The sequence below is a fragment of the Sinohyriopsis cumingii genome, chromosome 8 (assembly GCF_028554795.1).
Source record: "Sinohyriopsis cumingii isolate HCF-2022 chromosome 8, ASM2855479v2, whole genome shotgun sequence".
NCBI classification, from domain to species: Eukaryota; Metazoa; Mollusca; class Bivalvia; order Unionida; family Unionidae; genus Sinohyriopsis; species Sinohyriopsis cumingii.
Genome location: NC_142968.1, coordinates 32,420,004 through 32,437,182, shown reverse-complemented (window position 1 = coordinate 32,437,182; position 17,179 = coordinate 32,420,004). Strand labels below are relative to the sequence as shown.

Below are 17,179 nucleotides of genomic sequence, written 5' to 3'. Positions count from 1 at the left end.
CAGTGTGGAATTAGAACTGCCCATCTTTGTTTCTTCTGTTTTGGATCCAGAGGCCTTGGCTGTGGATACTTTTTCAATCAGCAGGAAGGAGCTGCTGTTCAATGCTTTCCCACCCAGAGTCTTAGTACTAAAAACAATATAGAAGTTGAGGGGTTAGAACTGAAGAGTGATTCTGAGAGCCACACTGCCCGTCAATCTTCTACACAATGAACATTTTTGGGACATAGAAATGTCTTTTTTTTCTTACTTAAGACCAGAAAAGAGGATATAACTCCTTTCATCACAGCAGAAGTGGTTAGTATGTTCAGCATACTCTAAAGTCTCACAAGAACAGAGTTGTCTCATGAAGATCTCATCTAATGAGACTATACCAATCTATATGAGAAATCAGATGCTCCTATTTTTGTTTCATTTTTAGTGTTTTCTTCCCTCAAAGGTTCCCTGGGGTATAGATAGGATGCTCAGAGTTGCATCCCCCTGATCACCTAACATTGATGTGATCAGGGAATGTATTCAAAGGAAAAGGCAGAGTTTTCATTTTTTTAATAAAGTTTCTTCAAGAATATTTACCCAATAACATTACTTTAAAAATTCTCCCAACCGCCCTGCAGATGCAATCATCCTAATTTATGCATCACTTAGCTTAAAACTAGTGTTTCCTGGCAGTGACAAGGTGAGGTAATAATTAAGAGTTACTGTCCTTGGTGTGTGTCACATAAATGGAAAAAGATTTTCATGAGGGTTGGATTCAGGAAGTGTTGGCACTTAGTTTTCAAACAGTAATGTGATTGGGAAAGTATTTATGGAGAATTATGAACCTTGTCTTCCAGAATACTCACTTTGGCCTGCAGGACAGCATTTTCCTCCTTAGGTCCTTTATTCTTAATGAGAAAACAACACATTTATTGACTACAAATTGTACATCATTGATTTGCTGATGGACCACATCAAGTCTTTCGTCAAGTCTTTTTCCAAGTGTTTCCATCTCCACTCTCATAGTTATCATTGTGTTAGCTCTTTGAAGATTTCACAGACAACCTCATCTGCTGTGTTTTTGGTGAAGCATTGATTCTGGGCCTGGAGTTTGTTCAGTTACCACCATGAAAATTATACATAAGCAAGATGCAGACATGATTTTTCTCTGTTTTAAAGTGGAATTCTGCTTTTCTCCTGACTTGAATCCGATTTTTCATGATATAGTCCTTCTTTTTATCATCTCCGATCCAGTTTTTAAAAATGGTCTGTTCAGTCCCATTCCACAACGATTCTTGTAACGTATTCGTTCCATATATTAGTTAGCCCACAACTCTTGTAAAGAGTATTCTGATTGGTCAAAAGTTTAAATTCATCCAATGAATCTTTGTGTAATGGAAACTGATGGCAATGGAAAGAAGAAGCGTGCTTGCAAAAAATGGTGTCCTGAGTTGTTGAGAGAGACACAAGAAGTTTAGATAAAGGTTTAAAAACGTATGGAAATGGGAATGGCTGGAGTGAAAAGTCAACAGAAATTTATGTAACAAGATAACCGGGTGGGATATATAATCCAAATATTGGATTTATTTAACATAAAACGCACAGATTCAAAGATGGAAATAAAAATATGAATAAATTAGTCCAGTAGCACACAAAAAACACAGGATAAATGATTCACAAATGATTCAATAATGGAAAGATGAATATAGTTCACTCAGATAGTAAACGATGTAAGCTTTTTACTCATAGTAAAAATGTATTCGCTCAGGTAGCGAAATTATGTTGCTAAACACAAGAACGGATATACCATCTATCTTTCCAGTCCTGAATGATACACTGGGTCTTATTAACCCAAGATTAGCATACAGCTAATAAAATACATGTATGGAGATACACTCCGTTACCCATGCACCATATCCGATCCACAGCTCCTACAAATCAATTTCACAACTGCTACAAACTCCGGACCCTCGGAATAATATGATCACTTGGAACATTAGACCCTCCGGACACTCCAAATATTAGACCCTCCGGACACCCTGGTCCTTTGACGGCTCTACGGCTGGGTCACCTTAGTCACTCTTGACATTAGACACTCCGGACACTAAACATTAGACACTCCGGCACTTTAGCAGCAGAGGGGGCGAATCCGACATTTTGTCCAATCGTCATTTGGCTTAATTATTACTTTCTGCACTCAACGATCTAGTGTCGTCAGCGCCTGGTAAAAAAAAAACGACGTCGTCGTCGAGGGGATCGTCCGGACGTCATTTGGTTTAATTAATACCTTCTGCGCGCCGATCCCAGCGTCGTCAGCGTCCGGTAAGCACATCGACGACCGCGTCGATGTCATCGCCCCCTCTGCTGCTATGATCTTACAAACAGAGTGATCACTAACTCCTCCTCTTGCAGATCAATTAGGTTATTTGACTGATCGGTAAGTCTGAAATTAATTCTCGTTAAAAGCCGATTATGGCATCGCATATAGACCGGATTAATCGGACTCTCAATGATCAAAAATCCCGGAGGGGCTGTTGGTGAAAACGAATAAAGGATATACCCCTGTTGAGCTTGATTTGATTGCTTGGTATCCACCTGGTAACTCCCTTCGATAACATCACACACCAGATTGATTGCTATCACCGATGCAATATTTACGTTGTATGGAGCAATATGCCTACCACCATCTCCGTTATCGTATCTGAGGATAGTTGATGGGGGGGCGTCCGCGGGTGGATTCTTAGGCCATCCTAGTGTGGTTCTTATTGAACTGTTATAAATATCAACCATATACCCCGGTGTGCTTATTTCAATCGTCGACGATAACGTCGGTTCATGAACCGTAATAGCGATTTTTGATTCTTTTCCTGTGATCGATTTTATCCTGCGTTGAAATTCCTTATTGATTTGTTCTATTTGGTATGACCCAGTTGGTATTGTAACCTCCTTCCAGTCTGGGGTTCCATCGGGTTTATTTGTCCATGCAAAAACCAGCGAGTTATTAGGTTGTTGTCCGTTAAATGCGTCCGCTCGGATATTAGGCCAACTGTGATATATTCGCAATTTTGCCAGCGCTATTTCCTTCACTGGAACCGGTGATGGAAAGTTCACACTGAATTCGGGTTTCGTTGATGTCACTGATATCATACTTGTTTGTACCGGAGTGGTGTTCTCCGCGATCCGCTGAAGCAACTGAAACCCTTCGGGGTTCAGCGACATTATTATTATTCGTTGTCTTTAGTGTCTAATTTCAGCAACCAGGTGGTTCCGGCTTCCAGTTAAAAATCCTCGATTTTTGACATCGCGGAGCTATACAACTGGACCATCGTGGAGAATTCAACATCGGATACGAACAAATTATCAATCGATAATGAGATCAACCCGGATAATTTCGAGTATGCGTCGGATACTATTTGATGTTTTACTGTATACTCGTTGAGTTTTTTCTGAAAACACGATGATATCTTTCTAGTGATTGCGTTGGCGACTCCAGCAACTGTTGTCATCGCGGAGACAGCGATTGGAACAGCGATCGGGGCTATCGTGGTCACCGTGGATAAAATAACACCGGTGCCAGCTACTATACCCGACACCGAGTACACGACCGCGTCGATGGCGGTTATTTTATGACGGTATTTTTTTATTTTTGCACGGTATTGTTCGGAAAGCGTTTTTAAGTTCGCGGAGAATTCTTTTGCGGTATCGAATCGATATTGATGTGACGTCGGTGATACCTCTGATTCAATTACCTTGGTGGTCATTTTTATTTTAAAAGAGCTAGTGTTTTTAATTACTTAGATTCGCTACAAATTCCACATACCATGTAATGTTTGCCCGGGCTAAATTTCCATCAACGGCATAAATTGTAAACTGTTCAGTTGCGTTCCTGTCTATAATTGTTGATATTGTATTGTTAAACCCGGATGAACTCGACGATAATATATTAAACTGCATCATTGAAACCAGTGTCAATCGATAAATGCCCTTAACAGTTGCGGTGATATTTACTGTATTCTGTGTAGGAGTCCAATTGAATGATCCATGTCGAATTGTGTATACTGTGTTGATGATGTTCTCATGAGGGATTTTTATTTTTTCGAATTGCTCTGCTACTCTCGGTAGTCCGTCTTTAATCGCTTCAACATCAGTTCCGATTATTTCTATTCTCCGCAAATTCGCGTCTATATTATTCTTGTTCGCTGCAACCCTAGTAATGAGTATATCTATTTCCTGTATATGCGCGTCTACATTTTTTTTGTTCGCTGCAACCTTAGTAATGAGTGTATCTATTTCCCGTGTATGCGCGTCCACATCTTTTTTGTTCGCTGCAACCTTAGTAATGAGTGTATCTATTTCCCGTGTATGCGCGTCCACATCTTTTTTGTTCGCTGCAACCTTAGTAATGAGTGTATCTATTTCCCGTGTATGCGCGTCCACATCTTTTTTGTTCGCTGCAACATCAGTTTTGACTGTTTCTATTCTCCATTCATGCGCGTCTATATTATTCTTGTTCGCCACAATATCAGTTTTGATCGTTCCTATTCTCTGTTCATGCACGTCTATACTTTTTTTATTCGCTACAATATCAGTTTTGATCGTTTCTATTTCCCCTGTATGCGCGTCTATATTTCTTTTGTTCGCTGCAACATCAAGTTCGATTGTTTCTATTTCCCCTGTATGCACGTCTATATTCCTTTTGTTCGATGCAACATCAGTTTTGATTGTTTTTATTTCCTGTCCATACACGTCTATATTTCTTTTGCTCGTTGCAACATCAGTTTTGATCGTTCCTATTTCCCCTCTATACACGTCAACACCCTTTTTGTTCGCTTCAATATCAGCTCTGATTGTCATTATGTCCTGTGTATGCGCGTCTATATTCCTTTTGTTCGCTACAATATCAGTTTTGATTGTTTCTATTTTCCGTCCATGCGAGTCTACATTATTTATGATCGTTGCAACATTAGCGCCGATTATTTCTATTTCCCGTTCATGCGCGTCTACACTCCTTTTGTTTGTTGCAACATCAGTTTTGATTGTTTTTATTTCCTGTCCATATGCAGTGATATCATTTATAGTTGTTGTAATCTCATCCAGCTTGGTATTTTTTTTACCAAAGAATTTATCAAAGTTGTCATCGATCCTGTTAACATTTTTTCGCAACGTGTAAAATTGGCCCGACAGCGTTGCAAAATCCAAAATAGTATTCCTTATTGTTGTAATATTCGGTTCGGTTACCGTCGGGGTCCCGAAAAAACTAGCGGTAGTGAGCTGTATATCGGTGATAGATTTTTTCACCTCGGTGGCAGATTTTTTCACCTGCGCGTCGAGTTCGGTCACCGATCTATCCAACCTTATAAAACCGTCTTTGACTAATGTTACCGCCGATATATGTTCACCCGGTTTGAGTCGTCCGTCGCCGGTATACAACGCGATAGTGTCCTCGGCGGCATCACGCTGTCGTGTTAAAACATCATCCAGGGACACATTACTGGATTTCAATTTACCCTGGCGGTCTTGAAATACGACTATTTCACCTGGGTCAACACTGGTTAAATTCAACGTATCGGCGATTTCATCCTCGATTAGTTTTTTTATGTCATCGGTGGCGAGCGTTTCCGTGGATTCCTTCAGCGCCGAAACCGGTCGTCCCCAAATATCAATCATCGTTATTGTAAAAAAAAACGGCGTTTCTAATTAACCCGCCGGGCCTCTACGACCCCACTAGTGTATTCGTTTACAACTACATGAGGTGGTTTTCGCGATGATGAAATCGCCGCGAGTACGTTCAATACCTCACGGCCGCATATCGGTGGGTCACTTAACTGCTGTGTTGGCAGCGTGGAATAAAAAACCCGGGCTGAACACGTCCGGATATACCGCATAAATTCGTTCGGCGGGGCTAACCCGTATGAATCAAAATAGACGATCGCGCGCGGATCAATCGCGTACGCAACCCAATGAGTTCCCGCTCCGGAGGACCCATCGAGGTTAATTATGCCGGTTTCAATATTCCTTGGTGCCGCCGGTAATTGATCCCTCATAAAAACACCTCTGAAGTTTTTTATCGCTAGCGCGTTTGCGGCGTCTATTAAATCAAAATTAGACATGGGAGTCATTGACTCCCGAGTCAATAAACGGTTCCCGGTAGTCTTAGACCCTTTCCCGAGTACCATGAATACGGGGTTCCCGGTAGTCTTAGACCCTTTCCGGCCACGGATCGTTTTTTTTTATAGCCTTTCCCGGTTGCCTTCTTCAATGCCATCCCCGCCGCGGTACCAACGGCTCCTAACGCCGCCGCCTTCGCCACTGCTGGTGCGGCCGCGGCAATCAACGCTGGAATCGCAGCTAACAACGGAAATATCCCGCCGGTCTTTTCCATGTTTTTAATCGCTGCGGCCGAGAAATCTACCTGAACACCCTTTTTATTCTTCATCGCATCATTGAAATGTTTTATTTGACGCGCCGTCAACGATATCTTATGATTACCACCTGCCATCTGTGACGGCTTCAGCGTTATTGTGGTTCCGCATTGTTTAGCCGACTTTGATCGTAATTTCTTGACTTGACCATCAGTCAACTCTACACTGACGACACTATACGACATTTATTATAAACGCGTTTGTGCTTTCAATTACATGTTTTCCACTGGCGCATCAACGATTCTCATTCGTCCACCAACACCTTCCAACAGCATTGATTTATCGCTGAGAATGACAGCAACCGCTCTATAATTAACACCACCCGGGGCTATACGAGCTCGGAAGTGTATATCAACGACGGATTGTCTCGTTAAATCAAGATGTTCCAGCGAAAAATAATAAATCGGATACAGCTTTTTAAAATCAAGTTGTGATATTTGCAAACCAGTGTCGACGTTTTGATCACGGCCCATATATGACAGCAATCGATGATACACACGTGCGACATGGTTGTCGCCGTAATTAAGCTGTATATCCTCGGATGGTTCCTGTTGTCCGTTTATTCTCAGCGAAACATCCCTGACTCCTAATTGATCAAATATCATATGGCTGTGTTCTTGATTACCCAATCGTTCCCTATTCTGTAGCGCTATAAAAATATGACGCGGGGCTGAAACACCCTGTTTTGATGCTAGGTGCCATGTAAACGTATCGGCGACGTTATCCTCTTTAGCATCAGTTGTTACCGCTAGCCAACTCAACAACGATTTTCCTCCCTGTTCCATAAATGCTAACAATTGTGCTTCCGTGGTAACTGATGGAGTCAGCACCGGCATCCACAATGCCATTTTAGTTAAAATGACTTTACCGGCAGCGACGCCAGCAGCACGCCATATTGCATTGTTATCATCGCCCCTTCGCGTCAGCGCGATTGTATGCTTAGCCCCATAGATAACTTTTCTAACATTTCTGCAGAATCCAAATATGTGATGGAGTGGAATCGCGCATGAAAACTGTCGGCGTGGTCCTTGCAACATCCCTACTCGTGCTGCGAATCCCATATTGTAATTATTGTTAAGACTTTTCATAATATTGAACTCAGCGTCCGGTCTTGCTCTGCGGTCTGGATTGGCTGCTTCATCCTGGTCAGCTGCGGTATTTCGTGGTGTCAGCACGTTGATGTACTGAATGTGATCAGCATTATCGGCGGCGTCCTTTGCGAACATTATAGATGGGCCCGCCGATCTTGTATAATCATCCGAGTATCTCGCTAACCCAATTATCGTCGTTGCAACATCAACCTCGCGTTCTATTGATTCAATTTCTCGCCCGTCAATAAGATATCTGGCACTCTCAAATAACGCCATGATACCGTTGTTGACGAAGCCAACTCGAACACGATGGTCATCTGCGTATGGTGCATTATCGGCGGCATTTGTCACGAGTTCTCCCTCAATTTCGATAAACGCTTCACACGGCAGAAAGTATTTACTGGTATCTTGGACCTGAAGTTCAATTCGCGATCGTAGGTCGGGTTGCGCTGCATAATAAGAATAATATTGATAATCACGGATAGAATCATCCCTGCGCACTGGGGCGTCCATATCAAACGCGGGGTCAGCGGTTCGCGCAAACATTTTATTATTATTCATGTCGGTGTTTTCAATTGAAATCCATCAACGTCGTTTTCGTCGTAGACCACTCCCCGCTATCGCGTTCATGAGCGCGTTGGTTGCCGCATCGGCTGATGGCCAAGTCGCCAACGACGGAGTCGTCGCCAACGACTGAGTCGTCGCCAACGACTCTAATTTTTCTTCCACGGCGTTATTTATTACTTTACTGACATTTGCAGGCATCACTATCGTTGATGGCATCTGTTTTCTTTTTGAAAATCTCTTGGATTTCACCAATGACATTAGTTTGTCCCGCGCGGCTGAAAGCGCCTTTCCGGCAACATCTCCAATAGCACTAATACCCTTATCACGAATAACATCAATAGCCTTCATTCCTAATTGTTTGGCTAACGGCGCTACTTTTGGAGCCATTCTTGTAAATAACCCCGCAATGGTGCTACCGAGACCATCTCCATAGTACGCGCGGTAAACAGGCAATCGCGAGTTTACCACGTAGACGAGTACTGGTTTATCATGGTTGTAGTGTATGATCATCCTTATTAAAAACACCAGTTTTCCAATTAATCATCCACGAGCTCGTCTATGAGCGTTCGATATGCATTAATGTCCATAATACCGCCTGTAAATAACCGCTTGCAAATATCAGCGGCCTCATTGATTATTTCCGTAGAGTTATTTCCGGCTCGTTTTCCTCCGATTAGTACTTCCAGCCGTGATATATCACTGAGAACACTACCAGGACAGGTAACGCCGTAGGATTCTTTACCAACAGAGTATCCTTTTCCTTTTTTTGGTGTTATAATCTTAACTTCCTTGTGGAATGCGTCGTAATCGGATTTACTACGATGTGTTAATGCATCTTTATGTTTACTTGCTAAATACACTATTCTTGCCCAGTCCTTTAACGACTTTATATTTTTCTCGTAACCGCTATTGATATGCTTCTCATCTCGTATGCTCTTAGCAAAATTGTTGGCAGTAAAATTAATTAATTCTTCCCTGTTGCTGAAGTCTCTAATTTGATCTATTGTGCTCTTCTTGAGTACAATACGGGGTATATTCCTCTCTTTTTCTTCCGGTATTTCTTCTTCTGGTGTTTCTTCGGGTATTTCTTCTTCTGGTTCTTTCGCAGTAGCGCCTAGTTCTTCCTCGTCGGCCATTGTAACATAAGGTTCTTGTGGTTCGGTTATAGCGAGTGGTGGTGGCCTCCGTGTTGTAGCAGCCGCTATTTTTGCAGGGAGTGTTTCTAAAGACCTTTTTGTTTGTTTTGTCTCTGCCGCTATCTTTTCAAGCGCACCAAGAACGGGTACAGTTACCGCCGTAACATCCTTAGTCGCTTTAGTTACCGGGGCAAATAACTGTTCACTTCCAACAGCAAAATCAGTTTGCATTTGTTGTCGCGTTTGAAGTTTCTCTCTCACTCTGTCTCGTAACGGTATAAACTTTCTAAGCGCTGCTAGCCGCTCTCTGGCTAGCCGAGTAGTAAGTGATTCACCTACCATTATTGTAAATTGATCCGCAATTTTCTAATTTTCCGCCGAGTGTACCATCGGGAGCTCCACGGAGTTTTCGTCTATAATCCTTCTAATGTTTTTGATCTTACTAGAAATCTCCCGGCGTCGTTCATAAACACGTCCGAGTTTTTTTCGTATTATTTCAACGGCAGTGAATAGTCCAATGAATGCATTTGCGTCATTGTGGTACAGGTTCTCATTAATCGTATGTTGTAATCGTTTTATAAAAAAATACTCGCGGGCCAGGGTAAAACGCCCCCGTTTCGACTGTTCGTTAATAATCTCATAATCGGATAATATTTTTTCACTGTCGAGACCATCAGATAATTCAATTCCTTGATTTTTTAATTTTGAAATCTCAGTTAATATATTATTGATGTCTTGGGAATCCATATTCTTATAAACATCTTATTTCTAATATCAAAAATTTTAATAAAATTTAAGTTTAAAGTTTAATAAAATTATTGGGGTCATTTTTGACCCCGTTTTTTGTATGGACAGTACAATGCCGTAGATCTCCACTCGAGTGTTGTGGCAGATTGCAGGCATACATGGACAGTACAATGCCGTAGATCTCCACTCGAGTGTTGTGGCAGATTGCAGGCATATACATATACTTAATTAAGGATGAATATATTTACAATGAAATGATTGATGGATGATGGGACGACACAAGACAGCACAAACATAAAACGGCGGGGCGGAACTCTACGGCCAATTCAACCAATCAAAAGCAACCCAATTAAATTAACCCGGTTGCATGATTGTGAACAAAAGACAACCACACGCCCGGGTCAAGAGCGTGGGTTAGTTTTGATTAGTTGAATTGGCTTTCGAAAGCCCCAGGCTTATAACGAGTCAACTTATATATAAAGTGACTAATACAGCGGCGTCAGTCACAAGGTGTGTGTTAATTTGAATTCCCTTGAATCGTTAAACCCTTAAATACTTATTAATGGTGTTTCACGGCATTTAAATGAAACCAAATACTCAAATAAAACATTAAAAAAAAGAATACAGCTGTTAGATAACAGCGTGTATTTCATTAGTTTTCATCGTAAAATGATTAATTAATCGCAACATTAATTGGACTTCAAGGGACGTAACTCTTGTCATGCGACGCTATCACAAAACGAGTTATCTCCCTTTGATGTTATATATGAAAATCGAATTCTGTGACTCGTCTTTTTTGAGATCGCTGTTTGATATACTCGTTCTGCTACTCTTCGTATTGAGGCGATACAAATGTCAAAATATTTTCCTGCCTCATTCATCGACTGAAATATTTTTTCCTCGTGAGTTGTTGTATCAAATGACTTTACGGGTTTTGCTTTCTTTGAGTATTTACCAGTTTCCCCTTTTTTGGTATTTTGACTTTGCGAGATAGCTTGCAAGTTTGTAAGAGAATTATCAGTCTTATTATTATTAATATGATCAATAACAAACCCATTCTCGATTAATCCGTTAAATGCTTCAAATACCGCCCTATGAACAAAATACTTCTTTTTTCCGGCACCAAACATCAAATATCCCTGATTATTTTTCCATCCAACCGGCTTCTTCAGTCTACAATTTCTAACAACGCCGTCGCGAGATGCCTCGTAATTAACAAACACAGGGTGAGGTCTGAACTCTTGGTCCATTTGTATAATAATACTACTTGTCTAATTCATTATTTGGTTTAATTATAAACCTTTCAATGTAGTCTTGAGGAGTTTTGATGATTTTGTCGGCGGTGGGGTCGATGACGGCGTTTTTTATTCGTTTATCGTAATAGCGTTTTAGTTCCCTGTATCGCTTTCCGCCACAATTGATACACAACTGCGATTTTCCTCTTACACCGACGTGACAAACCAAGCACGGGAGGGGGCCAAGAGAACCATTACGAACGCTTTGTAAATGATACCCGCAGAATTCACCTCTGCATGATTTATTGCACGGGGTTGTCGACCCAATCATCAACCATTTGCATTTATTCATTATACTATATTCTTTTATTTAAATACTTGTTTTAATTATATGGATGAGTTTGAGAGATTAGCAGTAATTAAGCCCTGGAAAAATATTAAGTTCAATCTCGATAGAGTCCTCAAGGACACACCAAAAGCGTTAATAAACGATAAAACCCTGTTGAGTAAAATACGCGATTGTATCAATGAATTCAAGCGTGATGGTGCATCTCATAGTTGGTCAACATTTCGAATTGATGGTGTTGTTGATGCTACCATGAACGACAACCGCGCAGCAATGATAATATCACAACTTGACGGTAAAAGGTATTTCTTCAGAGTAAAATTCATTGTCCGGGTGGAATCAGGCGATTGGATCATGCGTGATAAATTTGAACCAGTTCTCAGCGACAAGAAAACAGTCACTGTCAGCCGCGACTCCAAGCCGGGGTTGTTAACCGGAATTGACAGACCATACTATGAACGAGCGTATCCTGAAACAGCAGTTGTTTATGGAATATACCCGTTAAATAAGAAACCTGATATCGGAAAACTGAAACCGATGAAACAGTCAACTGGGATAAATTGTGTAGCAGAACGAATAATAGAGCATTTTACAAATGCATGTCGAGGAAACAAATTGACTGATTTACGACGTAGCAAAATCAACCAGTGGGAACTAACCGTAAAAGAGCGTGGAGCAACCATCAGCGACATAGCGAGATTAGAAACGTCGTTGAGATTTCCAATAACCGTTACAACAATAACCGGTGAAGTATTATACGAATCAAAGTACAAATCAAATGGGGCCCCAATCAAAATTATTGATCATAACGAACACGCATGGACGCCCGCGATCACAGTGTTTCCACGGGATAGAACAGTAAGGTATATACCCGAAGAATTCCTGGGAGAACAATTCTCCAAGGACGGTTTTCTCGCGGAGAGGAAACTATTTGATGCTATTGCCTACTTGTGTAAAAACGACCCTGTATCAGTGTGGTTACTTCGCAGCGCTGAAAACGATGCGGATACCTTTGATCAGTTTGTAAGACCAAACGGCGAATTATATCGCACTGAAGCATTTCACAACAGGATGAAAAAAACCGCCATGGAATTTGAGGAGCATGATGAACAACTGCTAACAAATTGTTTTACAATTCCATCGGTTGTAGCTCGTGTTGCAGCAAGGAAAAATGCGTGGAGACCAACGCGCAGGGAATTTCTGCCGGATGTACAATCCAGTTGTTTGGAATACTATCACGGTGGACTATGGAACACTGAATACAACCGCGACGCTATGATCTCGGTTGATATGGTTGCCTGTTATCCAGCGAGTTTTCTCGGGTATGGATCCGCCGCTGAGTACTTTAGACGATTTGGACACCCCAGTCATGAAATGACTCGTGTTGCTATTAATGGACCACTGCCTGATTTTGATTTAACCGGATTCGCTCGCATAGTATCATTTGAATTCGCGGCAGGACTCCATCGCTGTTGCTATATTTGGATCGGTAGACACATGGCTGAAAAGAAGTGGCTGCCAATAGCGCTGCTACGGTATATGATTGATTGTAGCATGCTAGTTTCGTTGATTGTCAGTGACGCGATTATATCATACCGGGCACAGACTGAAGTCTGGTTACCAGAACCGGAGCGTCTAGATAGCATAATTGACGAGTCCAGAAAAAACATTGATGCCGACGAGGAATATATCATCGAATGGTCCAGGAGGATATTTAACCAACGAAACCGCGAGGCAAAAGATCTCGGTAGAAGAATAATTGGTAAGTTCACACAAGGTGGAAAAAACCACGACTACAAACGATATTGCTCACGGCTGATTATAGATGACGCAGAATATGATTTCGTAATCAAGGACGCAGTGGCAAAAAATAGATACGTGAACTGCAAAACAGCTTTCTTGTCCAATGGAACGAGGTTGGGTACAGTTGTTACCTACAGCGATGGAGACAGCCCGGCGTATCCACATTTGAGGGCGTCTATGCTGGGTTATGCCGCTATCAATTTATTCTCGATGATAAATAGATTCCCCGATACCGCGGTTAGAGTAGCCGTTGATTCATTTTATGTTGACGTAGCGTATAAGGGAAACGTAGCCGAGTTTACTAGTCCGGACGAGAGTTGGGGTACATGGAGAATTAAAAATGAAATACGACGCGATTATTCCCCGTCAGCAGATGTCACCGTTGAGAACAACTACTTACGCGGTGATAAATTGTCAGAATGGTCTAATGCACCATCGTGTTCTGATCCAATTTGTAGACACAAGACGGTTTATTTAAGCGGCTGTGGCGGGTCAGGAAAGACGACTCGGGCAATTGAATTATTTCGAACGCGGGCAAGTATAATCGTGCTTACACCGACCCATAGACTAGCGCGAGAGATAAAACAACGAAATGTTGACGCCGTTACTTATCACAGCTTTTTTCGATACAGCGGCGGTGAGTGGACTCCTGATCGAATGGGTGAAAAATTTATTCCCGACATTATCATCTGGGATGAGATATGTACTGTTTCGTTAGATACTTTACAAATGTTTCTTGAGTGGTTGCTGCGCGCGAATACAGCGGTAATCATGTGTGGAGATCATGGCCAACCACCACCATTTGTCGGCGAGGGTCCACATGATTGGTTAAGGGGTTTTGTGGACTATTATGAAGAAACCGATACTGATTACCGAGCACTTGATGAACAACTGCGCGAGGTTAAAAAACTAATCAGATTACAGCCGGATAGAGTTCAGTGTGAAATAATCCGCGAGGTAATTCCGGAAACGCCGTTGAATGAATTCTGGGAAACATGGAGACCAAACGATTTGATTGTAGCGAGTAGAAAGATAGTCAGAGACACACTTCAGCGGAAGTTGTTTACGTTGCATAAGGAAAAGTTTCCAATGCGTCCAGTGCCATTATGTTATAGACCCGCGGACACACGGCGGCAGAACATTGAAGTTGAAATTCCAGGCCGGACAGAAAAACAAATTCTCGTGCTGAATGATATCGTGCTCGTTGATATCGGTGTCGTCGAGGACGCGCTACGTGCTGATAAATCCCCGTGGACGCTAGGATACGCAACAACAATACATTCCTCGCAGGGACTAACCATCACGGACACAATTGTTTGGATAGTTGATAATCGCATCGAATGGTCGAATCTAGTCTATCTTGCAGTGTCCAGAGTACGAAGGATAAATCAGCTTCGAAGAATTGTTATTGACGGAGCCGGTGACGGAGTCACTGACGAAGCCGGCGACAAAGTCACCATCGATGCAAGCGTCATTGATAGAAAACTCTCGGGTTACCGCCAACAGGATAAAAAAAAACAGCGGCGTTTTGATATTGATGCCGAATTAATAATCTCGCTACGACAACAACAGAATAATCACTGCGCGAGTTGCAATTGTATAATGAGTTGGCGTTATTCGGATAAAGACACTCGCCAATTTACCGTGGATAGGATCGATAACAGTCTCGGTCATGTCAAAAACAATGTGAGGTTGACCTGTCTTGAGTGCAATAGACGCAACGGCGCTAGTTAAGACCACGTGGTGGCAATTGAGTATCGTTAGGTATCACTTGTAGTTGCTCGCGTGTAAATCCGCGCTGAGGAGCAGTTGAATCCAGTCTATAGATCGGTGATCTACCAGTTGATCGTGTTATCGTTGATATGTTATGTGTGGTAACACTCCAAATAGGATCAGTAGCCCTTTTTTTACCGCCTTCAAGCTCTCCTGGTTCATACAGATATCTAACAGTGACATCGCCGAGAATCGGCTTGGAAACGCTATTTATTTTTGATTTTCCGGGTATATACTCGTATTTAATCGCGTCGCTGGGCTTCATGTTGATTGCTCGGGTAATCTCGTTATTTAACGCTGCAATTACACCTGGCAACCTTTTAACCCATTCACGAGATCGTTTTTCTTGGATGAATTCCTTCGCGTATTGATATCCAAATAACCGTTCAGCAAGAGTCCGATTGAATCGTTCAACAATTGCCTGATCACGATGTAGCGCAGTATGACCTCGTCGTATCGCGACGCTATGATGTTTCAGCGTTGATAAAACAGCGCCGCGAAATTCACTACCGGGATCAACTTGTAATAGATTTGGCCAGCGCAGAGGGCCTCTTCGATAAATTCTTTCAAACGCAGCGGCTACTTCAGTTGCCGACTTTGTTTTTAACGGCTCCGCTTGTTTGTATCGACTCGCAACATCAACTACGGTTAGCGCGTATTTGTAACCGTTGTCATGCGGCAGAAATAGTATATCAGCCTGATGAACTTCATTAGGTACGCTGACATCAAAGCGCGAGAAGTTGATTTGTTTAGGCGGTGGTAGATAGATTTGCCATATAGCCTGTTTGGATAACCAATTAGCCGCAGTGGTCTTTGTTACCTTTGCAGCGCTTGCAAGCTTACCAATTGCGGCCTTCCCCTTCCAGTATCCTCTCGGAGAATAATAGATGGAATCCATGTTGTTATTATAAACGCTATCGTTTTCAATTACCAGCGCCAGAAGCTCCGCTTCCAATCATTAATTTACCTTTCATAGCCGATTTTACCAACCATGAGGCTAATTTTTCTTTGACGGATTGATCAGGAATAGCATTTAATGCGTGAATTAATTTTACATCCGCGATATGACGCTGTTGCAGATCGCTACTTTTGTAAGCAACATCATGAGCATGACACGCCTTATCGATAGCGTTTATTGGATACTCACCGGGTTTGGGCTGATTTTGATCATCGAGTCTAATATCTAATCGTGTTCCGGGGCCACAGTAGTTATATCCTGGGAGGTGCTTTTCTCCTGGATACTTTGCCCACGGTGTTCCGGGGAGTTTTGCCAATTTGGCTGCGATGTCACCTCCTCGCTTTTTTTTAAAACATCTCCGGGTCTAATAGAAATAAATCTAAATTTCTTTGTACCGCATTGTACACACTTACCAGTAAGCGCCGATCTGTTATTTCTTGTTGTAGCGGTTGTCATATCATTTGTGCCAGTACGCACTCTACACTTCACACAATATAGATCCATAATTTATGTATAGAGATATGAATATAATTGATTTTTCGGCGACTAAAACAAGAGAACCAGTTAAGCATGTTGCAGCGTTACCAAACTCGATCCGGATGATTATCATCGGACCATCTGGATCCGGCAAGACGCAATTGTTACTCAATTTAATAATGAGATGGATGAAGTGGGATAAGTTGTATTTAATCGCCCCTAGCGTAGATGATCAACGATGCTACGAGGTGTTGAAAGATTTCAACGAGAATGCATCAGCGATCGCTAAAAAAAATGTTATTGAGTTTATTACGGATATCAATGATGCACCGGGTATTGATGATATTGATGGCGACGTTAACAATCTAGTCGTGTACGATGATGTTATGTTAGACAATCAAAAAAACCCAGCTAGGATATTTTCCAGAGGCAGGCATAAAAACACTGACGTGATATATGTCACTCAACGATACACTCAGATTCCAAAAGTAATTAGAGACAACTGTAATATTCTTGCTGTGTTCAACGGCGTTGATACACACACGCTACAAAATATTTGGCAGACATGGTGCGGCGGTGACATGGACTTTAATGTTTTTCGAAACTTTTTTAGTCATGCTCAGTCGACCCCACATGGATTCGTAACGATAA

At 42.0% G+C, this 17,179-nt stretch overlaps 1 protein-coding gene across 1 annotated transcript in view; it reads left to right on the top strand.

Annotated features, from left to right (window-relative positions):
• Positions 1-17,179, top strand: part of LOC149793244 (ubiquitin carboxyl-terminal hydrolase 8-like) — a 116,930-nt gene that overhangs the window by 49,513 nt on the left and 50,238 nt on the right. The window lies entirely within an intron of this gene.